This window comes from Panthera onca, chromosome D3 (genome assembly GCF_046562875.1).
Source record: "Panthera onca isolate mPanOnc1 chromosome D3, mPanOnc1 haplotype 2, whole genome shotgun sequence".
Lineage (NCBI taxonomy): Eukaryota > Metazoa > Chordata > Mammalia > Carnivora > Felidae > Panthera > Panthera onca.
In genome coordinates this window covers 65,714,713-65,740,459 of record NC_138350.1, presented here as the reverse complement: position 1 = coordinate 65,740,459, position 25,747 = coordinate 65,714,713, and the positions used below count along the sequence as shown (strand labels likewise).

General features: G+C 49.0%; 1 protein-coding gene across 1 annotated transcript in view; it reads right to left on the bottom strand.

The window, feature by feature from the left end:
* Positions 1 to 25,747, bottom strand: part of ARK2C (arkadia (RNF111) C-terminal like ring finger ubiquitin ligase 2C) — a 162,590-nt gene that overhangs the window by 117,235 nt on the left and 19,608 nt on the right. Inside the window, exon 3 of the mRNA XM_081790813.1 lies at positions 121 to 17,865. The gene's annotated coding sequence lies outside the window, so the exon portion shown is untranslated. The remainder of the gene's footprint in view (positions 1 to 120; positions 17,866 to 25,747) is intronic.

Here is a 25,747-nt window from a genome sequence, read left to right as displayed (position 1 = left end):
TGGGGCATCTGTTTTGAGAATTTCTCAGACGCATCTGTTTTGAGAATTACTCCTTTGGAGCCCAACATTAGATCTGGGTTATGACCTCCACTGCCCTTTAGTCAACAAACGGAAACAAACCTAGCACATCAGCCACGTAGACATCCACAGTTTTCCAAAACAGACGACAGAATTCCTGTTCATCTCCAGGTTGGGTTGGCATCAGGTAGACACAGCTTTCAAAATCTGTGCGAAACAGCTGGACTTCAGTAGACGCCCCCTCCACGACTGGCGTCACAACAGCCTCTGTGCTGAACGTGGCGGGGTTCTAGATGCAGCCTGCCACAGGAAGAGGCACGGCCCGGGGCGCTGACGGTCACTGGGGAGTCAGGGCATAACTGCAAGAAAATAAAAAGGGATCCAAGAGAAGCTGCCCCAAACCAGGGATGATGGTGAGTCGGGCGGAAGTCAAGATGGGCTTGAGCACTCAAGAAGTCCTTCAGGACAGAGCAGGGTAGGAGAGGACCCTCAAGGGTGGGGTCATTTGCAACAAGCTAAGAAAAAGGAGGGAGGTAAGACATGAACCAAGGCCCAGAAGCAAACAGAGGAGAAGAGAGAGAAGGAGCTGGAGGGGTGGAAGAGAGAGAAGGAAGGGGAAAAAAGGGAGGAGGAGAGTGGAGAGAGGGAAGAAGAAGGGGGAGGAGAGGGAGGAGAAGGAAAGGCAGCAGCAGCAGCAGCTTGGGAAAAGTGAGGCTACAGGAGACAGCTCTGTGCTCTGCACTGACCTGGGACACGGGGTGGATGGAGCAGGCAGGAGGGGACTGCTGACCCATGTATGCCACGCACACGCACTGACCAGGGCTCCAGGTGCCAGGAGTTGGCCGAAATCCTCAAAGATGGACCAAAAGGAAACAAAGAAGGACCCGGGGTCCATGATCCCGTCTCCATTGTAATAGGGAAATTATCTGAGCCCCTGCCTGTCCAGGCTGGCAGTGAGGTGGGGTCCTGTGGCTACATCCTGGGGAAAGGCATGGAAGCAGGAATTTTATGGGATGGCCTTCTTAGAAAATAGAGCTGTTTTGGAGGATGTCAGGAAATCGTTTAAAACAAACAAACAAACAAACAAACAACTGGTAAATAGAATCAAGCATGTATCCTGCCTTTCCTCTATGAACTCTATTTCAGGTTAATGAAATATTTGATGAGGGGAAGTTTCTCTTTATAGAAGTATTGGCTAATAAATGAAGAAGAAATGAGATGATGAGAATATCATTGTAATGAAATAATAGTTCTAGGCAATGGCCATTAATAGCTGTTAGTGTCTCCAAAAGAGAGACAGTGCGAGGTGACATGTGTCCTAATAGAACAGCCAGCCACCTCTGAAGTGGTCTTTCCAGAAAAATGGAACCTGAACCTAATGAAACTTCTTGATCTTAATTCCCAATTGATTGGAAGCACAGGAAATAGAAACATATTAAAAGATACCATGAGATACAACGAGCAGAGTCTAAATTGTGGAAATGCTACAGGACAAACCAGCCGTGTTTCTCACAAATGAATGGATTATAAGGGGGAGAAAAAGAGACAGAGGGGCAACCTATAGAGACAGAAGGGATATATCAATCAAATGCAACATTTAGACTTTTGTGAAACATGATTAGAACAAAAAAAATAATTGGGGAAATGCAGACAATGGATATTAAGATATTAATTTTTTCAGATGAGATCATGGTATTGTGGTTATGTTTACACAAAGTGTCCTTGTATTTCCAAATGCTTTGCAGATGATATTAACTGATGTCTGGGGGCTCAGTTGGTAGAACATGCCAGTCTTGATCTTGGGGTTATAAGTTTAAGCTCCACGTTGGGTGTAGAGATTACTTTTAATTAATTAATTTATTTATTTATTAATTTATTTATTTATGGAAGGAAAGAAGGAAGGAAGAAATAAAGAAAAGAAGGAAGGAAGGAAGGGAGGAAGGAAGAAAGGTAGAGAGGAAGAAAGGAAGAGTGGAAGGTTCTTACCTCTTGGTGGGGGAGGAGTATAGGTGAAACCAGAATGGCACTGAGTTGATAATTTTTGAAACTGAATGATAGATATGTGGGGATTCATTCTATTATTCTCTCTACTTTTCTTTATGTGATGGTTAATTTTGTGTGTCAACCTGACTGATCTAAGGGATGCCCAGAGAGCTGGGGAGACATGATTTCTGGGTGTGCCTGTGAGGGTGACTCTGGAAGAGATAAGCATTTGAATTGGTGAACTGAGTAAAGGACTTTCTGTTACCAGTGTGGGTGGGCCTCACCCAAGGCACTGAGGGCCTCCATAGAACAAGAGGGTGGAGAAAGGGTGGGATTTGCTGTCTTTAACTGGAACGTCCAACTTCTCTTGCCCTCAGACATAAATGCTCCTCATTCCCGGGCCTTCAGACTTCCACTCGGACCTGTACCATTGGCTCCCCTGGTTGTCGGGCCTTGGGTTTGGACTGGAACTTTCACCACCGGATTTCCTTGCTCTGCAGCTTGCAGACAGCAGATCGTGGGACATCTCAGTCTCAATAACCATGGAAGCCAAACTCTTATAATAAATCTCCTTCTTTGTATCTATATATATCCTATTGGTTCCGTGTCTCTGGAGAACCCTGACTAATACGGTTTATATTTAAAATTTTTCAAAAGTAAAAATAAAAACTAAAACACACAGAAAATAGCCAGCACACATCCTCGTACTCTGCAAGCACCTGAAAAGATGTTTCCTCAGGTTGGGCAAGTTAGGAAACAGTGCCTGTTTCTCATATTGGTCACAGGCCTAGGCTGGGAGCTAAGGCTGATTGTTAGTTCCTGCTCACTGCCTTGGACTGTCCCTGCTCTGCTGTGTGACACGCTCAGCAAAGCGGACGGCTGGCTCACTGTTCAGTTCACCACGACGGCTTACCTGCTTCACAGCCTTCATATGAGAGAGAAATAAACTCCAATCTTATTTTCACCACTGTTTCTTTGGGTGTCTGTGTTCATATCCAAACCCAATCGCAACTGAAGGTAGAAGAGACTCATACTCTAAAAGACACACAGAAAATACTGCAGGGGTTCAGATACGGAAGAGCATATGTAGTCAGGTAGATCAGTTAGCAATTGCTGCAAAGATATTACATAATAAATAGCTGTAAAATCACAGTGACACACAACAATAAGCATTTATTCTCACAGATCTCAGGGCTGGCCAGCTCCAGCTCTGCCCTGAGGCATCTGGAGTGGCTTGGCTTCTCACAACCAGCTGTGGGTTGTGGGATGGTCCTGCTCCACCTGCCTCTCATCCTCCATCAGCTAGCCCGGACATGTTCTTCTCTGGCAGGAGCCAGTGGAACCAGGCAAAGCCTCATAAGGAAGGCCAGTGGTGACTAAATTCAGAGCCCCAAAGAAGCCAAGGCAGATGGTGAATTAGGGAGACAGCCAGTGTTTTCATTTGATAGGAATAGAGTGTGTGTGTGTGTGTGTGTGTGTGTGTGTGCCTGGTGAAGAAAATAAGAATATATTTGGTAATCTATGGGCAACCCTGGAGGTTTCTGAGCAGAGGGGTGAACTGATCACGAAAAGAAATCTATTTATGCACAAAATGAATGGGGATGGGGGTAGGTTCTAGGGACAGGGAAATCATGGAGATAAAGGGGTGAGGTTGAAAGTCAGACGTAGGAACTGCCCATCAATCCTGAGCGCAGGAGTATAAAGGAAGAACAGAAGACACCCCTGACATTTTTAACCAGGGAAAGAATGTTTTATGAGCACTCCTCCCCTTATGAGGATGTAAGACTCCAACGGTGGTTCCCAAGTCCCATCGCTCCCAAATCCAAAGTGATTACATATACTTGTCTCTGAAAAGTTATGCTTTACTTTCATTCCCTTTGTAATTATCTGATTCTCTTACTATCTTTTCCACATTGTCTCTGATTTTATTCTTATTAGACATGAGGCAGTTTTTTACTTTCACAAATCAACTCAAATGTAAGGATCACCATAGAAAACATGCCTCAGATCGAGGAAGACTACAGGGGTGGGCAGAGTGCTGGCAGGCAGTCCCTGTTATACATTCCCCCCTTTTTCCTTGATGATATGTGTGACTTTTAATCAGACAGCTGGCCACCCAGAATAATGACTACGTTTCCCAGGTTCCTTTGCAGCTGGGTGTGACTGTGTAACTAAGTTCTGACTGCTGGGCTGAAAGCAGAAGTTCATGTATTCCTCCCAGAAAGTGTTCTTAAAGGCAAAAAGATGAGTCTTTCTTCTCCTCTTTATCAATTGTGCTAACTGGAAGATGGATGTAAGGGCTGGAGCTAGAGCAGCCGTCTAGGACCATAAAATGGAAAGTGAATCTCATGCAGCTGGTGGAGAAGCAAGTTTGAAAGAGTATGGACACTGGATGATTTCATAAAGCCAATCTGTAAGCCCCAGATGCCCTCTCGTGACTTCTTCCCTTTTTTTTTTTTTTTTTTTTTCCTCTCTCCTAGGAATCCCTGACTTCTTTAAAATAGAAAAGAATTACATGTCTATTTCATTGAAGCCATTGTTACTTGGTAACCTTCTCTCACTGTCTCCCACTTGTAGGCAGGTGGAAAATCACCACAGGAACACTGACCCCTGTGTATGTGTCTGTGTGACTACTGGATAGAGGCGACATGCGAGGCTTTGTTCAAACTTATGGACACGTATAAGTTCTAAGTTCCTAAACAGAGGCACTACTTTCATGCACATCAAGAGGCAATGAGGAAGAGAAAAGCAGGGAGAATGTGGCCAAATGTAATCAGCAAATGTTAAGGGCCGCTGGAACAAATTGGGTGTGACAAGATGAATGGCTTAGCCTGTCTTGGCGGGCAATGGGGGCATTATGACTTTATCTTATTCCTTAGTTCCCTCATTCTTTTTTCTTGGTTGGTGGGGCTGAGTGAGGGGTGGAAATCCATGTTGGGGGCAGAAGGCAGTCCCTAGATCCACAATCCTTGTGGGCTGGTTCTCGTATCTCAGTGTGCAAAAGACTCTAATGGAGAACTTGCTTCAGAGGTCCCAGCCCCTGAGAGTCTGACCAGGAGGGCCCAGAGCAGGACCTGGGAGTCTGCATTTTAGTGAGCCCTGCCTCCTCCCTGGTAAATCTCATGCAGATGGTGAAGGGCTATCTGGAAGCAACCCAGCTGTGAGGTCTAGATTGTCAGCCCCAAGGACAGCTTCTGCTGTGTCTGCTTTGCACAGCACGTTGCGGCTCGGGTGGCTGTTCAATGCCTACCTATTGGCAATGGGGAGCCACAGTGCCGTCTCGAGCAAGAGAGTAACTTTAAAAACACTTCCACTTCTGGCCCTGCTGGTCTGGGCCTGCTGAGGGAGAACAAAACAATTTCTAATCCAACAGGAGCAGAGGATTTTCTTTTTTAAAAAAATCAGACTCTCAGGCCAACATTTGGATCCTCAACCCACTTTCTGACTGGGCGGCCAGTGTCTAACCGGCCCCCCGGCGAGCTCTGTGTTAGTATTGGGCGGTCCGTCCCTTTGGAGATGGGGCCTGGGAAGGTGCTGAGGGAAGAGACAGGGTGTGATGAGACGGTTTGGGGCCCGAGGCCGTCCTCATGCCTTCCCCACGGTGCCCCTCACCCTTCCCTGAAGTGGGCATGGGGAGGAAACTGAGGCTCCGAGAAGTTAGGTCCCTTTGTCCAAGTCCAGGGCACCAAATTTACACTTGGGGTTGCCCCCTAGGCCTAGTCACTCCAACTACAGGACACTGCATGTTGCTGGCATGGGCATCCTGTCACTCTAGGTCCTAACGCCCAGAACCCAGGGTGGCGTTGGAGGCGTTGGCCTCACTTTACAGTGGAGCTTGAGGGGCCTAGGCTTCTTGGCCCATCTCCTCCACATTTGTCCCCAAATCAGCCACAACACCGTCAAACACCACTACCCCTCACTCAGTGGCTTAAAAACGAGGCCTTAGGAAAAAGCAGTGAGTGCTCAAGTAAATTTATCCAAGTGCCCCTCTCTGACCTGTCGGCCCTTGACGCTGAATCTTCCCACAGCTCAGGAAGTACATGCTCAGCCCTTCTTAGTGTGTTCACCACATCTGCCAGACTGACCTGCAGAGGCTCTGTCTCTCTCTTTTCCCTCTCCTGGGTCTCCTGTCCCTGCTTCACTGGCTATGTGTGCCCCGGGTCATGCTCCAAAGATAGGAGTTTCAGGTTTGGGCCTGGCAGGGGGGTGGATTTGAGAGGCCTCCAGAGGCTGGTCCTCAAGACAGGGAGGGGCTTAGGGCAGAGGCCCAGCCTCTACCCCCTAAAGGGCCCAGAGGGAGGTAAGAAGAAGTCCGAGGCCATCTAGACCTGGGGATGTCCCCTGCGAGGCAGCTGGGGTCCAGGCTTGACACCCCACAATGCGTTCAGGTTACATCATTAGGGCTGAATTGATGTTGATGACAAATAATAACTGCTCCAAAGCAAAGCCAGATGGGGAGTGTTCAAATTGAATGAAGAAGGAAATGAGCTGCCATCCACAGGGAGAAGGGCTTCATGGGGGGCCTTGGATCAGGGACTCTCAGACACGGAAGGGAAAGTTTACAAAATCCAGTCCATCCCCCAACTCAGGGAGGGAATTTTCGCTGTACCATCACCTGTGAGTGGTCACTCAGCAGGAATACTTCCCGCGACAAGGGGCTCCTTCCTCATGTGTCTGTCCTTCTGGGTCCCATCCACCCATCTGTATATCGAGGGGCTCACCTGGATGTTCTTCAGAGCCCCTGCCTGTGCTGACACTCCTCCCTGACCCTTGGACTCTTAAACCCTTTTGGGCTTCTGACTTGGCCTTACGTGAGGTTACAGTGGTAACGGCTGATGGGAGTCTGAAGCGTACAGCCAGGGGTCCGTGGCTCGTTCATCCTAGATGCTTCTATCCGAGGCTGAGAGAGTGAGTCCCAGGTCCCTGCACAGCCCAGGGGGTCGGGGGACCGTGAGACACCTGGAAACCCGCTGAGGTGAGAGTACAGGGCACCACAGCATTTCTCGGCCGACCAGGACGAGCCAGCCCAGGACATATGGGGCAGCAGAGGCGGGGGCTTTGCGGGTGTGACTGCTTAGCAGAACGCTGGATGTTTGATTTTTATTTCAAGGCTTCTCACTCTGCCACATAACCCCTCTCCCTGTGATCTACTCCCTATACCAGCTAGTGCATCTTATAGCATTACCTGCCTGTCCCTGAAGCATTTGAATTTGCCATTCCTGGTTCACCCCTCTGCCAGGACGCCCTCCCAGATGAACACCTCTGACCCCTGCTCACCCTGGCCATGCCCTCTCCTCGGCCCCAGCACGGGCCTGAACCAGCCCTGCGTTATTTTGCCCGTGTTCTCGGATCCCCTCATCTGCCCTGCTTCCTCCAGGCACCGACGATGTCTGAGTCATTTTTGTTTCTCCACGTTGCCTAATGGGAGGTGCAAACAGTCTCAACGTGGGCAAAATCTGAGCCTCACTTTTTGGTTTGGTTTTGTTTTATTATGGTAAAATACACGTAACATAAAATTCACCACTTTGACCGTTTTTAGTGTAAATTTATATCAAGTGCATTTGCGTTAGCACTAAGTGCCTTCAGATATAATGCTGTACAATCATCACCACTATTTCCAGAACTTTTCCATCACCCCAAACAGAAACTCTGTACCCATTAAGCACCCCATTCTCCCTCCCCCTGGCCCCTGGGCGCCTCTAACCTGCTTTCTGTCTCTATGCATTTGCCTCTCCTAGATACCTCATATAAGTGGAATCATGCAACATTTGTCCTGTTGTGACTGGCTTATTTCACCATTGTCAAGGCTTCTCCGTGTCGTAGCCTGTGTCAGAACTTCATTCCTTTTTAGGGTGGACTATTTTCCCAGTGTATAGATAGACCATATTTTGTTTTTCCAGTCATCTGTGAATGGACTCTTGGGACGTTTCCACCTTTTGGCTATTGTGGCTATTGCTACGATGAATGCTGGTGTACCAGCATCTTCTGAGTCCCTGTTTTCAGTGCTTTGGGGTGTAAGCCTAGGAGTGGAATTGCTAGGTCATATGGTCATTCTACGCTTACCTTTGTGAGCTTTTTTCCTGAGCCTTGCTTTGAAATCCACACCACGCTGTTTTCCTGAGCCTTGCTTTGAAATCCACGAACTGTGCCCTCCACTGGGATGCTTCTGTCTCCAGCTCTCTGCCCATGTCCTAAACCAAGATCAACCGGGAGGCACCTGTGCATGACAAACGCAACCCTTGTCTCTTGGCCTCGGCCTCTCCCCATCTGTCTGCTGGCCCCTAGGCTGTAAGTGCCCCGAGGGCAGGGGTAGGGTCTTTCCCTACTGTCACACCCGCCGGAAATTACGTGCTCTGGGCTCAGGGTGAGCCAGTCAAGACATGAACCCATGTTTGCTTGACTGACAGGGTGACCAGTTGTTCACCCACCACTGACCAGCCGTCTGTTGACTGACTGAACAACATAGCACTCTCCGTACTCTATCTGCCAAATTACAACCTTTTATTCTTGGCTGGAAAACAGACACTCATTTCCTGTCCCACCTATGAAGTGATTAAGTGTGGGCTCAGGGATCCGAAGCTGACTAGTTATGTTACCATGGACAAATTTTTGAAGCTCTCTGAGCCTCAGTTCCCTCATCCGTATAATGGGGGTACTACCACTACCTACCATGGGTGTCGGCACACAGATGAACATACAATGCTGCGCACAGGGTGGGCCACAGCAAAGCCCTGTACGTGCCCTGATATACACTGAGGCATCCTGTTTTTTCTTTCTGGCTGATGCTCCTACATAGTCCTGGTTGTGTTTTGGATTTCAAATCCAGTACCTAAATCAGGGCCTGGCACAGAGTAGGCACTAATAAATATTGAATGAATAAATTGCTGGCTTACCTTTAACCCCAGTAAGTCATAGCTTTTGTTACAGTGGAATGCTTGTGTCTTCCCCAAATTCTCACCTCCATGTGATGGTATTTAGGATGTGGAGTCTTCGGGAGGCAACTGGATGAGACGGGGTCATGAGGGTAGAGCCCCCGAATGGGACTAGTGCCCTTGGAAGAGTCATAGAAAGTTTGCTTCCCCTCTGCTCTCTGTCCTGGGAGGACATGGTGAGAATGTGGCATTCTGCAACCCGGAAGAAGGTCCCCACCAGAACTTGACCATGTCGGCACCCTGATCTCAGACTTCAGGCTCCAGGACTGAGAGAAATAAATTTCTGTTGTTCTTAAGCCACTCAGTCTGTGGTACTTTGTTATAGAAAAGTACTAAACTAAGACCACTTTTTTCCCAGGCACCAGAAGAATCTGAGACCAGAGATGGTCCGTGAGTGTTATTAGTCAGGCTGCTTTTAACTATAATGAAAAGAAAACCTTATTTACAGAAGCGTAAACCACAAGTTCATTTATTATTGACCTGGCAAGTCCTACAGTGGGAGTAAGTGTGCTTTCAGAATGGGTTCAGGGATGCCCAGGTGATTCAGTCGGTTGGGCGTCCGACTTCGGCTCAGGTCATGATCTCACGGTTTGTGAGTTTGAGCCCCGCGTCGGGCTCTGTGCTGACAGCTCAGAGCCTGGAGCCTGCTTCGGATTCTGTGTCTCCCCTTCTCTCTGCTCCTCCCCTGCTCATGCTCTCTCTTTCAATAATGAATAAATGTTTTTAAAAAATTAAAAAAAAAAAAAGAACGGGTTCAGAGGCTTAACAATGAAATCAAGTCCCCATTCTCTTTCTTTCTACCTTTTGACTCCACTAATCACAGCATATGGACTTTCATTTTCTGGTTTATTGCCTCATGGTCACAAGATGGCTGCCTAGCTCAGGCACCATGTCCTCACATGAGAGCATCCAAAACAGGAAGAAAAACAGGGCGAAAAAGTCTCCTCTCTCTTTTAGCAGAAAGAAACATCTTGGGGGTGCATGAGTAGCTCAGTTGGTTAAGCGTCAGACTATTGATTTCAGCTCCGGTCATGATCTCATGGTTCGTGGATTTGAGCCCTGCATCAGGTACTGACAGTGCAGAGCCTGCTTGGAATTCTCTCTCTTCCTCTCTCTCTTTCCCTCCCCTGCTCTCTCTCTCTCTCTCTCTCTCTCAAAAAATAAACTAAAAGAAAGAAAGAAAGAAAGAAAAAGGAAAGGAAGGAAAGAAGAAGGAAGGAAGGAAAATCTCTCCCAGAAGGTGTACCACACACTATATCACCCCCAGCCCAGGCACACATCTCACCGGCCAGAACCAGATGGCACACTCATCCCTGAACCAGTCATGACACAGAGGAATAGGATAGCTATGACTGGCTTTGACCACTCCTCACTCATCCTGGGGTTGGCCTAACCCCGGTCGTACCAATCAAAATTCTTTTTTTTTAATTTTTTTTTCAACGTTTTTTATTTATTTTTGGGACAGAGAGAGACAGAGCATGAACGGGGGAGGGGCAGAGAGAGAGGGAGACACAGAATCGGAAACAGGCTCCAGGCTCCGAGCCATCAGCCCAGAGCCTGACGCGGGGCTCGAACTCATGGACCGCGAGATCGTGACCTGGCTGAAGTCAGACGCTTAACCGACTGCGCCACCGGGCACCCCAATCAAAATTCTTTTAGGCAGGAGGAGGGGCAATGGCTGTTGGGTGAGCATCAGCAGTGCCCCACAATGACACTGTCCTTCCAGGAGAAACATGGGCTGCAGCTCCCCACCCAGAGGCAAGGGTTGCCAACACATGGGAGGACACATCATCACCAGGGAAGAGTTAGCCTGACAAAGAGTCAGCCCTGGTTCTGAAAAGAAGGGTCCTAGGCTCCCAAAATGATCAGGCTTCAGAAGGCAAGCATTTGAATGAAGCCCAGAAGGAAAAATGTCAGCATCTTTCCAGCGTGTGGTCCATCCTCCCTGCCATCCACAGCATCCGGCCACGTGGACACAAAGACAACTGTGCTGCCCACCCAGGCCGATGGGTTGGGTCATCCTTGGCCGTGCCTGGCTGGACTCCATCCCTTCTCAGCAAAGTAGTACCCACTAGCCCATGCCTCCCTCCCTCTGAGCTCTCTGTGAAGGGTCTGCAGGTGTGGGGGCTCTGAGAGACCAGAGAGGTTGGGGCTCTGGGGCTCTGTCCCACAGGCACCTGTCTCTGCCTCCTAGCTGCAGCAATTTGAGAAGCAGCTGGTGGGGGCCTGGCCGAACTGCCAGGAGGCAGAGAGATGAAGTCAGCAGGACAGAGCCTCTGCAAAGAATGGATAGACCGGTTATAGCATAGCGACAGAGCAGGTAAAATGGCAGATTGAACATGCACATCGAGGTTTGTTCCCTTCCAAAATTCACTAAAACTAGTAAAAAGATTTTATTAAAAACATAAACCTACAAGGACAGAAATGACAAGAGAGGAGAGTGCAGTGACAAGTCTGGAAGTGTTGGACGTGGACAAGTGGTAACTGGACATGACCAGGCACAAGGGAGTGAAATCCTAAACTAGTTGGTGGGGGGCGGGGGGCGGGGGCTCAGAATGGATCCAATTCCACCGCAGAGTTCTCAGTGCACTCAAGAGCTAACGCTGGGGTGCCCTTGGAACTAAGAGTAAGGGGGCTGGTAGAGATTGGGAGACCTGTGAAGAAGCGGGTCCCCCAGGCCCCCCCCCAGCTCTGCAGTGCTGGGTACCTGCCTTCTCCCTCAGGGCAGGGGCTGGAGCTTTCTTCTCTGCAGAAGGTAAAGCAGAGAAGAGAGTCTGCGGGCAGGGATTCATTCTCATCCCACCTGCCCTCGGGGTCTCCTTTCCAACCTAACCCCCTCAGGACCGGCACCAGTCTCGCTCCTGAGGCAGTAGATCAGAAGACAGCTCTCTGGGCATTTGACCATCCAAAAGGAAAGCCCTAAATGAAGACATTGACCCAGAGGTTTCCCATCAGAAGGTCCACCAAGATCACCCTACAGTGGGGACTCAGAGTCAAAGTGCCCCCAGTTTCCAATCAGCGTTTTGGTTCCTCCCCACTCACCACTATACTTAATTACAAGCAGACAACCAAAGGTTCCCAGACTGCCTAGAAAAACCTCTAATAAGGAATCCAGAGGCCAAATGACCTGAGGCAGCCGAAAAGAGAAAAAGAACGATTTTTAAAAGATCATTAATCTCCCCAGAGAAATAAGATGTTGCATCCCAAGAACAGAATGTTGGGGTTTTTTTAATGGCCATTTAGAGAACAACAACAACAAAATACTTCTTGGAAATCAAAAACTTGTGAACAGACATGGGAAACCCAATGGAAGCACCTGAATCTCCCATGAGTCCCCAGAAAGGCATGCTGGGTCGGGAATGCAGCTGGGATGTAGTGTAGGTCTGGTTCCAGGGGAGGGATCTCATCATCACTGGGAGTCTCCCTGCTACAGGCAACTGGAGGGAAGCAGCTTTGCCAAGGGAGTAGTAATAGGCTATTGGGCACCAGGCAGACTGGATTCAGTGTTCCCGAGGTTTGCAGCTGCTGGGGAACACCAGCTGCTTTACATCTGGTGACCTTGGAGTCTGTGGAGATTTATAGGTCTACCTCCAGACCCCTACTGCAGAAGTAGGGGAGAGAAAGCTATTGGTCCTAAAAGAAGCTAAGCTCCGGTGTAGCTCCTCCTACCCAGACCTTGGCTTAGGTCTAGGCACCCCAGAGTTAGGTTTCCAGGGTCTTCTTAATAGTTCTGCACCACAAAGACTGAATAGCCCACTGATCTTCCAGCATAGTGGCTAAAAACAATCCCAATTCCAATGCACATCACTGGGAATTTTCAGAACACTGAGGACAGGAGAAAATCTTGTCCACTTCCAGGGAGAAAATTATGGGTCACACAGGAGGGGGTCAGTGCTTCTAATGGATTTGAGCCTCTCAGCAGCCAGGCCATACTGGCAAAGAAGATAATGAAGCAAGACCCTCAGGTAGGAGAGGAGTATTTTTCAGCCATGCAAAGTCTCCAAAAACCACTAGTCCAAACCCCTTCTCAGGAAGCTACTAGAAGGTGTTCACCACTAAAACCAAAAAAGACAGATGCAGGAAACAAGAGATCCAACCAAAAGAAAAGTCAAAGGCATTTCCTGGAAAGCAACGGAGGGAGACACTGGAGGGCAGCCAGACCAGACTGGAGCAGTCATTATCATGCCCTCTCCTGCTATACACATCGTTCACCAGATAAGGTGCATTACCAGAGCAAGAGAGTGAAAACCAAGCAAGAGAAACCCATGAGATCCAGGCACACAGACCCCCAATTCCAGAGAGAGGCAAAGGGAATTTTAAGGATGAAAGCAAAAGAAAATCCCAAGACAACAACTGATGGGCAACCCTAGAGAAGAGCAAGTCCAAACTGAAGGAAAATGAAGGTCTCCAGGAAGGACAGCTCTGGAGAAAAAACTGAAAATGATAGATTACCTCCTATGATTGACCTAATGGATCAGTGTACTGTGTCTGATTTGTAAACACTGTACAAAGGCTCACGTGTATACACTACTGAAAGAAAGTTAAGCAAATCGAAACAACAAAGCAATTATTAACTTTGGGAAAAACAAAAACCAAAAAACCAGAAAGAAAACAATAGCACAAATTACAAAGCTCAGTTGTGAATAATTTTTACATAGGCGTGAGTGATACTGTAGACTCTGAATGTTGACCTAAGGAAAAATTGTAAATTAATCATATTGGAAGGATGGGGGAGGGGAGGAGAGAGGATATTAGTGTCAGAGCATTAAACCTCATCTATCATAATGAGCAATCAATCGATAATGCCTATAATTAAGTAATTGAAAGATAGCAGCATAGGCATATTCTTTAGACATATAGAAATGGGTGAATTCCAGAAGAAATAGGTAACAGAGTTTGGTGGTTGCCTTTAAGGAGGAGAACAGGGAAAGTGGGGAAGGGTGGAACAGGGAACCACCACACTGTCATAAGCCTTTTTAGCGCTATTTGACTTTCCAAATGTGTGTATACATCATATTGGCTTTCCATATTAATTAAACAAGTAAAAGTACAGCAATATTAGAAGGCTCTGACTTGGAAATTGTTCCAATGTCTGATTTGTAAACACTGTACAAAGACTCACGCGTTTGCTCTTACTTAATAGCTTTGGGTCTGAGCTTCTTCCCAAGACGGTGAATATTTCCAAGATATACAATAAGCATTTGTGGAGTGAACAAATGCACCAGCAGATGAGCTAACAAGCCAGACAGCCACCAGAAGTAAAGCAGAACACACAAGAACTCATAAGATGCCGGTGTCGTGTGGATGGATGCCATCTGCGAGGGGCCATGGCAAAGATGACTGCACACAACCAGGCAGCCTCTGGGTGAGGGATCCCCATTCTCCACAGGAGGCCTGGTGGTCCCAATCCCAGACACACATGGGACAACTAACCCCACGGCCTGGGCGCCTGTGTCCACAGGAGCTTGGGCTTTGTTAGTAGGACTCCTTTGGTAGAAAGGAATCAAGACTCACCTAAACCACCTTCAGAAAGGAAGACATAATGGTCAGAAAAAGGGATGACTGAATTGGAACAGGACAGGGCAAACTGGGAAGGTCACCAGAGTCAGCCCTGGGGACCTGCTCCTCTCTGGTGCCACTCCTCCCTCCACGTTCTTCCCTCCCCATTTCTCTTGCTTCTCTGGGAAGCCGACACCATTGAATGTTCTGGCTAGGTTTGGGGGCATGTCCACCCTTGTGAACGCTCTTCCCCACTGCTGAGCCCAGAAACCTGACCTCTGCAGCGTCCTGGCAATAAAGCTCCAGGCAAGTGACCTAGACTCCATATTGAGGTCTCACCCACACCAGACTTGGACGAGACATGAGCACTGGAAGAAGAAAGTGCCACATGGCACAGGCATCTAGCTTCGGGACAGTGGCACCGTCTTCTCCTAGGCAGGGGCCATCCTTCTTGGGAGCTGAGCTTCAAGCCTGGTTCCCAGTTCTCCAGATGATTCTGTGTGGCTCTTGGCTTACATTCCCCCAGAGTAGACAATGGTTGAAATATTCAAATGTAACTATTGGGGTTGAGGGCGGGGGGTGGGGGGAGTCCCAGGAAACACTGGTAGAAGAGAGGAAGAGAGGGAAGGAAGCTAACTCAGTATGTGTTACCGGGTGTGGTGGGCTATTTCGTGGGCCCCATTCCTCCCCTCCAGTATCCAGTACCCATGCTCCCTGGGAATGTGACTTTACCATGCTTCCCATTCAGGTGGGGAGTGTATTTCTGCACCCCGTGGATCTGCCCAGGCTTGGGCCTTGTTTGGCCCAAGAGAATAGAGATAGAAGTGGCATTGAGTGAGTTCTGGAGCCTAACAAAGCCCTGCAGCTTCTGCCTGTGTCCTTTCAGAACACTGCCCTGAGACCGCCTCACAAGGAAGCTGGTCTAGCCTGCTGGAGGATGAGGGGTCACTTGGAGGGAAACTGAGGCACGCAGCCAACTGCCAGACATGTGAGAGAGGCTATCTTGGACTTTCTTTCCTGCTGAATGCAGCTGAACGAGATGACACCCGCATTAGAGTCGCCATCCAACCCACGTGAGAAACAATTCATCATTACTGTTTTACGCCACACAAGTTTTGGATGGTTTGCTCCACGGCAATAGATAACTGTTGTATCAAGCCAGTTGCCAGTCAGGGCACCTGGAGCTCAATCCTGCTGGGGAGCTCTGGGAGACAGTGGGGAACAGGCCTCAGAGTTAGTTCCGTTGAAGGAAGGGGGTGTTTTTTGACCTACACCCCATCTGTCATTGGTTCAGGCTGCTTCCAGGGACATGAACTGGCCAGCACTTCTGGTTTGCCTGGCACACAGGCCAGGCGTGCTCCCTGCGGTCAGAGATCTTGTACGGTGTCACAGTAAGTAGACTTGGCGTGTGGCAGTGAATGCAAGGGGGCCTGGGCAGGGCACTGGCAGGGCCTGCTATAGTGGGTATCCCAACGTGCTTTTCAGAAACTTCTTTTCTGATTTAATCAGCTAGAGCCAGTGTCTGATGTTGCATCCTGGAGCCCTCCTGACTGATGAATGTGCGTCTCCATTCCAGTCCTTCATGGCTACCAGCTGACCTCATCCCTCTCTAATTCATAGTCCAAATTCTGGAGGCAGCCAAGTGGATTGGCTCTGCGCACCTCCATGGCCCCTGATGGACAGAGTTCTTCCAGCCAGATGGTCACCAAGTGACCTGCACATGGGCCGCCTGCAGTCAGGGGCCCGCCTGGACCAGTCAGGGTTCAGTTACTTCCCTGAGCAGGGCCATTGAGTATGTGCAGGCACCATGACTGATCTGCTCCAACAAGGTGGGGACAGCCATTTGTGTCTGAATTCCTGCCCCTGCCCTATCTCACTGCAGGGACATGGCCCATTGTTCTGCAATTCAGAACTTCTGGGGCATGGAGCTCTCTGTCTACTGTGGGGGGAAAATTAAGGACTCCCTGGTGCCCAAAATACTTGCCACCCCCCACCCCGGCCCCTTGATGCCACTTAGAAGTAAGATGCACGTCTGCATTCCCAAATGGAACCTGAAATGCATTTTCTCACCATACCAAGACCGTCAAAGGTGACCGAGGGCAGTTAACGTTGTACTGTTAATGATAAACTTCAGGAACACTATGAGTTAAAGAGAAATTTGTGGACTGGAGTGAAAAACCAACCACCATTTATAACTTGGTTTCTATGGGAAAAATGCATTCTGAGTTTCCAAACAACTGGCTCACATGGAGATTTCTGGAACATAGCCTGGTCCCAACGTTGGGAACTGTAGGTGGCTTCTCAGTATTCTCCATTAACATGGTCACTGTGGGTAGTTTGTAGCGGGCTCTTGTGCCAGGCTCAGAGAGCCCGGAGGAAAGCCGTGGGATCCTCTGGACAACCTTGTGGAGTACCCAAACCTGTCCTTCTGAAGCTGGACAGGACCTCTGAGCTGACAGGGACAGCAGAGGGCATCTGATCCCACATGCTCCCCAGGGTCACATTCCTGACAGTCTCTGCTTATATGCTCACTGCTACACAGCGATCTTGTAGGGCCAACTGTCACTGGTCAACAGCTCTTTCTTCTATTGAGCTGAAATCTGCCCTCCCACCCCGATTCCACCACTGCAATTTCTGCTCAGCCTTCAAACCTTTCTCAGGTTTTAACGTCTCTGTGAAGCCTTCCCTAACCCTAATGTCATCCCTTCCCTAATGTCATCGTCCTGCACATTAGAGCACTACTAGCTGCGACAACGAACAAACCTGAAACACTGTGGAATATATCACCCCTTATCAAATAGTGAGTGTCTTAGCTCGGGCTGTTCTAACAAAATACCATAGACAAACACCTATTTCTCACAGTTCTGGGGCTACAAGGTCCTGCAATCTAGGTGCCGGCAGCTTCAGTGTCTGGTGAAGACCCGCTTTCCGGTTCCTGGATAGCCATCGTCCCGCTGTGTGCTCACATGGCAGAGAGAGATGGTCTCTCTCGGGTCTTTACTCGGAAGGCCACTAATCCCGTTTGTGAGAGCCCCACCCACCTTCGTGACCTACTTACCTCCCAAAGGACCCACCTCCAGCTACCATCACTTTGGAGATCAGGGCTTCAACATATGAATATAGGGGTGGGGGACACAAACATTCAGTTCACAGCAGTGGTGCTCCTGGCTGGCAAGCAGGCAGTATTTCCCATTTGGCGATTTAGGGTCCCGGGCTCCCGTCATCCTGCCAGCCTGCCGTCGGCAGGTAGGAAAGAGAGTGGTGAGAAGTCATACCTGCTTCTTAACAGCCGACACTTCTTGTCTTGGAATTGATCCATCACTTCGACTCAGTGCCTTTGGCAAGGATTAGGCACATGGCCCCACCCAGATGAAGACAGAGGAGAGGCCGAGAAATGTCATCCATAGTTGGACAGGCACTTGTAGTGACAGCTCTAGACAGAGGAAGCAGAAGCACAAAGATAGACATGGAGTTCAATCTCTCTCTCTCTCTCTCTCTCTCTCTCTCTCTCTCTCACACACACACACACACACACACACACACACACACACTCCAAGCCTGTCCTCAGCTGGTACATGATTCCCAGCTAATCTGCATGTGTTAAGCAATACACTGAGCTCAGTCTTATTGAAGCAAAAGACAGGACCAATCCCCCTGCCCTAAACTCATCCATGTGTCCCCTGAGGTCACAGGACACCAAGGGGGTTAGAAGGCAATGCTCAGAGAAATCCTTCCTCCAGCTGGAGACATAATGGGAATGGAAGCCCCTCTGACTGGGGCTGGGCCTCCCTGCACATGTACTAACTCAAGAGAGGCTACAGTCCCCTGTGGGCAGATGCCTGAGGCCTAAGGCACTTTTCCGGGAAGATAGGCAACTGAAAGCAATCGCTCACATTTCTTGGGCACTTAGTACGTACCAGCATTGTTCTGAGAACTTGACACTGTAACTCAACTTTCTTTCATGCTGTTACTGAGTTCTATTATTATGCTGTATATTACAGACAGGCATGTTGAGGCACTGAGGCTGTCACTTACCCAAGGTCACAGAACTAGAATGTGGTGGAACTAAGCCACAGTCCCAAACTCTGGCTGCAGAGCCAGGTTCTAGGAACCACTGACCCTACTGCCCAGCTCCAACAGTGTAGGGGGCCCTGTCCCCCGCCCCCAGGGCTTTTGCACTTCTTTATAAAGCCAGCCCACCTCCCTTCTGTTAAGGGCAAGGTGGAGAGGGGAGGGAGCATGAAGACTCCAGGCTAGAGGCTAGGATGAGTTCCTCCTTTGGTCCTCCCCACCCCCACCCCCTACCCCCTGGGTGGGTGGGGGGGGCAAGAGTCCCAGTCTGCCACCTGTCACCCCCAGCACCACAGAGCAGCTGCGCCCAGGAGGCGGGCTCCTCACCTCGCAGCTGGGAGGCTCCAGGGGAGGGGGGCGGCCAGGGAGGAGAGGCAGCCAGTACCCTTCGTGGACTTTTCTGCTGGGCTTGCAGCAAATCTGTTGCCCAAGCTCTTTACAGGGAGAAGTTCCCTTTCCCAGCCTGGGGCCCCTACCCTCCTTCCCGCGCCCCACCCCCACCCCCACCCCAGGATCCTCCTTCCCAGTCCTGCAGCAGCCCCAGGTGGCTGGGAGGCCAGGGCTGGGGTAAGAGACTGCAGAAGCCTAGTTCCCACCGTCCCAACGGTGGGAGGACCCCCAAGGAAGCCACCTCCCAGAGACAACTCCTCACACACGTGGTGAAAGCTGGGAACCCTTGCATTTCAGTCTCCTCTGTCAATAAGTGGAAAATAGCTTAGAGGGCGTATCCCCATTTGGAGTCTTAGTTTCCTCATCCATTAAATGGGTTTAGTACCCTCAGTCATTGACTTCCTGGGGCTTTGCAGGGTGTCAGAACCTTACTAAACCAGTGCCCCCATGGCAGGCACCCTTAAAATGGTTTGCTTCACTAGCAAAAAAAAAAAAAAAAAATCCCATGGGTGATATTCTGCAGCCATGAAAATGAATGTCAAAGAAAAGATGCTTCATATCATACTGTTGTGTCCATTTCCATCAGATGGGGGTCCCCAAATGTGGAGCAACAAGAGTTGGAAGCTGGCAGCCTGGGGCGGGGTGTGCGGGGGTGGGTGGTGAAAGGATTCACCCAAGGCTGAACAAAGAAGATAGAAGTTTATTGAATACACCGCAAGAGGCAAAGGATCTGTCTGCCGGAGGCCCGGATGGGAGCTGTTATTAAAAGGGGAAGGTGAGGAGGTATGGGGACAATGGAATTTTCCCTTTTTTGGTAGTTGTGCCTGGTAGCAAGCAGCCCACTGGTCAGGTAGGGCCTATGGGTATTTTGAGGCGGGTGCCTGATGGACCCGTCTGGATTCAGCCAGGTGTTCGCTGTGGGCCCTTTTGCCTTGATGAAGTTTCCATTGCTCGAGCCTGTTGTCTAAAAGTGGCCTCTACAACATCTATACCTAAAAATAAGAAGCCACCATAATGCTAATAATGTGGAATAATTATGGGGAAGTTTTAATTTTGGGGTGTGTGTGTGTGTGCTTTCAGCTTTTTAAAACACACTTTCTATGAGTATTTGCTACCAGATCAAATTTTTTTTTCAGGTACCTAAAGCCCTAATTTTACTTGTTCATTCCCCTATCACTGAAGGCTCTTTCCAGCCCACATAATACGGTCAGTGAGAGACTTTTCATGCTAGAAGCATCTGGGGCAGTGATTTTTAACTCTTCGAAAGCCACACATCTCTTAGAGAGTCTGATGGAAGTTGTGGGCCAGTCTCAAACACGCACGCACACACACACACACACACACACACACACACACACATAGATACAACTCTTATGTGATCTGGCAGGATGTTCTCGGACTCCATGAAGTCTGTCCCTGAACTTCAGGTTAGAAGCTTCTGATTTGAGTAAATTCCCAGGCTTAAGGGGTCCCCGAGTAAATTCCCAGGCCGAGGGGTCCCCAGGCCAGGGGAGAGGCTTACTGAAGGTTACCATAGGCTAGTGGCACAGTCTGGGTTTTAAGGCCTCCCCAGTCTGGCTCCCGGCAGCCTTCCCAGCTATGGCTCCACTAGGCCCCCACACAGACAAACTGGCCTCCACTCATGCTTGGCCTTCTCCAGGCTCTCCTCCAGCCACTGCTCTCCAGCCCTCTGCTGAATGCCCAAGTCTTCTTCATCAGTTTGCAGATTGCCTGTAGCTGCGTGTAAATGACCCCCAGGTCCCCACAGGAAGAGTGGCTCAAACACCCTAGGGTATATTCTATCTGGGCAAAGTCTAAAGGTGAGCAATCCACGGCTGGTATGCTAACTCCATAGAGGCATCAGGTACACAGGCTCCTTCCACCTTTTTCGCTCTGCCATCCTCAGAGTGCAGAGTCCACGCCCAAGGTTGCCCCATGGACCAAGACATATACCAGGAAGCAGAAGGAAGGAAGGTGGAAGGAGCAATAAAGGCACACCTCCCACACGAGTCGTTTTCCTCTGAGGAGTCTTCTAGAAAGTCCTGCATACCACCTCTGCTGCATCTCACTGATAGGGGGAGGCTCCTTGGCCACATTCCACTGCAAAGGAGGCTGGGAAATGGAGTCTTTGCAACGAGGCCCTCTGCTCAGGGTTTGGTTACTAGGGAAGAAGGGTGGAGTGGATACTGGCCAGGCAAGCTTCAGCTTCTTCTGTGTCATGTCTACAGCCCACTGCCAACTGCCAGGGTCTCAGCTTCCTGTGCAACCTTCTGGTCTATGTCTAAGCCTGTTAGTTTCCAAGTCCCATCTCCAGATATTTATTTTTTTTATTTTTTTTTAATGTTTATTTATTTTTGAGACAGAGAGAGACACAGCATGAGCAGGGAAGGGGCACAGAGAGAGGGAGACACAGAATGTGAAGCAGGCTCCAGGCTCTGAGCTGTCAGCACAGAGCCTGACGCGGGGCTCGAACTCACGAACTGTGAGATCATGACCTGAGCCGAAGTCAGACGCTTAACCGACTGAGCCACCCAGGCGCCCCTCCAGATATTATTTAAATATGTCATTGCTATCAAATTTGGGGGGAGGGGGTTGATACATTATAAATATGACTTACTTTTGTAACAATGATACAATTCTTTTTTTTAACCAAAATCTATATTCCAGTTTGATCAGTTGGCTCGATAATATTCTTTACACCACTACAAAAAGCAAGCTTAAGAAGAGATCAAGACTTATTTCTGGTTCTTTTTCTCTGTAGATTGAAGGACAAACGACTGTGTTTAAAACATTACACAGATTAGGGGCGCCTGGGTGACTCGGTGGGTGAAGCGTCCAACTCTTGATTTCAACTGAGGTCATGATCTCACGGTTCGTGAGTTCAAGCCCTGCTTCAGCTCAGCATTGACAGGTGGCACCTGCTTGGGATTCTCTCTGTGTGTCTCTGCCACTCTCTCTCTCTCTCTCTCTCAAAATAAATAAATAGGGGTGCCTGGGTGGCTCAGTCAGTTGAGCGTCCGACTTCAGCTCAGGTCATGATCTCACGGTTTGTGAGTTTGAGCCCCGCATCGGGCTCTGTGCTGACAGCTCAGAGCCTGGAGCCTGCTTCGGATTCTGTGTCTCCCTCTCTCTCTGTCCCTCCCCTCCTTATGCTCATGCTCTCTTTCTGTCTCTCAATACTAAATAAACTTAAAAAAATTTTTTTTAATAAATAAATAAACTTAAAAAATATTACATGGATTCCTTGTTTTTTCTTTCAGTATGGCTATTTTGCTCCTATGAAGTATGGTTGAATTCATTTATTTCCATCTGAACACAACTTTAGGGGTCACTCCCATCCTTGCTGACCTAATATTCAGTTTTAAATATATAGTATATTGACATAATTCCAAAAGTCAAAACTACATAAAAATGTATGCTCAGAGAAGTGTTGCTCTCATAAACCTTCCCCAGCCTCCTTCCCCCTGAACCCCTCATGCATAACCAATTTCTTTAGTTTCCAGTCTAATCCCTTCTTCTATGCTTCTTTTGGAAATAAGCAGATATACATGTGTTTTCTTATTTTCTCTTCTTTCTCCTATAAAAGATAATATGTACAGTACATGTTCCTTTTTGCATTTTTTTGCAGTTTTCATTTAACAGCGTATCCTGAAAGTCACGTCGTATCATTTCAAAGAGATCGTCCTCACTGACTTCATAGATGCACAGTATTCCCCGGGGTGGGGATGTTCCCCGGTTTATTCAACCAGCCCCTTGTGCTGTGACACGTAGGCAATTTCCCATGTTTTGCAATCACAAGTTATGTTGCCACGAACCATGTGTGCTTACGTATCTCCACCCTGTTGAGCTATGTCTTCAGGGTAAGCCCCTGCAGCAGGTTACCAAGTCGAAGGGTAAATGTGTCCATGGCTTTGTTAGGTCTTGACGAGGTCTTCTCCAAGGATTGTGCCAGTTTGCACTCCCACCAGCAGTGTGCAAGATGGCCTATTTCTCCACAGCCATGCCAACAGAGAGGATTGCCAAGCAATTGAATTTTTGCCAGTCTGCTGAGTGAGAAATGGTATTTCAGGGTAGTTTTGTTTGTTTTTAAGTAGGCTCCACACCCAGCACGGAACCCAACTGTGGGGCTTGAACTCACAAGCCTGAGATCAAAACCTGAGCTGAGATCAAGAGTCAGACACTTAACTGACCGAGCCACCCAGGCGCCCCTAGCTGTAATTTTAGTTAGCATTTTTCTTAATATTTTGATATTTGAGGGCTATTTTATATTGTGTTTTACGTATGAATTTTCTGCTCATATCTTTTGTCCATTCTGTAAAGTTTTAAAGGTTTTTTTTCCTTCAATTTTTAAATATTCTTTCTTAATAGTAGGGACATCTCATATTATTATTATCGGGTGACATCTACTTCCTCTGCGCGAGGCACCACGCTGGGGACTAGGAATCGTATACCTAGGACAGTGATAGTTTAGAAAAAGAGAAGAATTCCACACAATGTCCTGAGAGTTGTAATAGAAACAAGAAAAAGATGGAAGGAACTTCGGTGCCTGATGGAATCTGGGAAGACTTCACAGAGAAGGTGACTTTTAGAAAGCTATCAAAACTATAAAAACATAGAAAGGCAAACAGATACAGGTGAGGAAAGGGTAGGGGAGAGGAGGGCATGGCCTGGACTCCAGGGCCCTTTCCAGCACCTTCTGACCCCTAGACTTGGAGGTGGAGCTCTGACCCCTCCACTCATCCCTCTTCCTGGACCATCCCAGGGTCCTTCCACGGAGTCATAGTTCTGCCTGGTCAAGCTCGCCAGCTGTCATAGCTCCCCTTACTTACCTTAGATGGTTAGACTAGTGGGGGGCAGTGGGTTCTGTTCTCTCTTACCGTGGACTCAACGGCTCAGCTGTTTTAGGCACAAGTGGCCTTGTGGTCTTGTTTGTGGGCCTGAAAACATGTGTGTGTGTGTGTGTGTGTGTGTATGTGTGTGTGTGTGTGTGTGTATGTGTGTGTGTGTGTGTGTGTATGTGTGTGTGTGTGTGTGTGTGTGAGAGAGAGAGAGAATGCACAGTGCATGGGGCACATGCCCAGGAACACCCAGGAGAAATGCAATCCGTTACCAAGAGGAGAGGTCGTGTTTCCCGCATATGCCTACAACCTGTGGGTTTGGTTAAAATTAGCACTCGCTGTCCCTGTGCCACCTGAGACTGCCATCCTCAGCTATCTCCCCACCTGCCCAGACAGGAAAGGGAGGGACAGAGCTCTCAGAGACCTGGCCTCAGGGGCTCAGGGAGGCCTCCAGGCAGACATGGGGTGTGAACTAGACTGTGAAGTTGCGGGGGGGGGGGGGGGGGGGGGGGGGGAATTCAAAGAAGGTGGAGGCCAGTGGGGAGTGTGAGCAACCCAAGGAGAAGACAAGGATCCCGCACCTAGTCCGGCTCACACATCCTGGAGTGTCTGGAGCAGCCATGGAGATGTTAGTGAAGACAGACCCAACAGGGGTAAAGAGGCGTGTGTGTGCAAGCCTGGTAACACGGGGAGGGTTACCAGGGAAGGTGCTGTGATATAGAGAGGTTTGATCACAATAGAAATCCATGTCTCAGGTTTTGGGCCAAGGCACAATCCCAAGCCTGGTCGGGGGACAGCCCTCTTTCACGTAGAGGTTCAGGTACCCAGGCCCATTCCCTTCAGTGTTTCTGCCATCCCAGCCCTAAGGCAGTGTTGTCTGTAGCTGCCTGGTGTAAGCAGACCTTGGAGGAGGCGTGCCCACTCCTCCAAAGCCCCAGCCAGAAGTGACACCTATCACCTCCCTTCATACCCTGGGAGGGGTGGCCACTTCTCCAGGTACTTGGGACCCTGAGCCCTTGTCCTTTAATAGGCCCTGCTGGAGTGAGAGACCCCAGGCCCCTCCCCAGCTGACCATGGCCTCTGCAAACCTGAGCCTGCTCTCCTGTGTCCCCGTCCTGGGATCTGCTGGCCTGGTTCTCCATGTTCTCTGGTGACCTAAACTGCAGCCTTGGGCTCTCTTTGCTGGATAAGTTTGGACCCTGACACCTCCTGTGCACACGTGTGCGTGCACACGCATACACACGGGCCGGCCTCGCCAGCTCAACAGGAAGCCCCAGCCTGCCCTCAACACTTGTCCCTAGAGGAGCCTCCAAAGGGGATCTGACACCCACAGAGCGTGAAGAATGATGCCCAGCTCCAGGTTCAGACTGAGCCCTTGGCCTCATACCCTTTCAAAGGTACTAAGAAAGGCTAATTAAGGGAGTGTGCCTGGGAAGATGGTCTCCATTGTCTCCTTGCAGATCAAGGGGTCCAAATCAGCCATCCTTGCTTCCAGAGTCCAGCCAGACCAGCCTCTGGCTTCTAGCACTCACCTCCTCCGGGGAGCCTCCTGGATTAACACTCTTACTACAACCTAACCATGCAAAACCTCAGCGAAGGTTCATATATTTGACCACATTTGATCTGATCTGTGATCAGAGTCATTTAGGCTACGAGAACCCTCTCCCTCATTATAGTTCTCTGGAGCAGATGTACACAATTCTCCATTCTCGTTTCTTCTTTTTTCCACCTGGTTCAGGTTCCACTATTCTGTACCTGCACACGTTCAAAGTCTAAATCTCACTAGTAGGACTTGTAAATGGCACTGATACCAGTGGTCCCGACAGGCTCCTCGATGAACCATTCCCTCCATTTACCCAGAGAGATACTTCTTTTTCTGTTTTAAACTACATTTTAAAGACAACATTGTACCTGTCCTTTGTCCTTTGTTCTGCAAGCTTTAAAATGGCTTTTGGACAAAAGGGGGGAAAAGTATGTCCTTAAGAAATTATAAATCAATGCACTTCCCATTTTTGA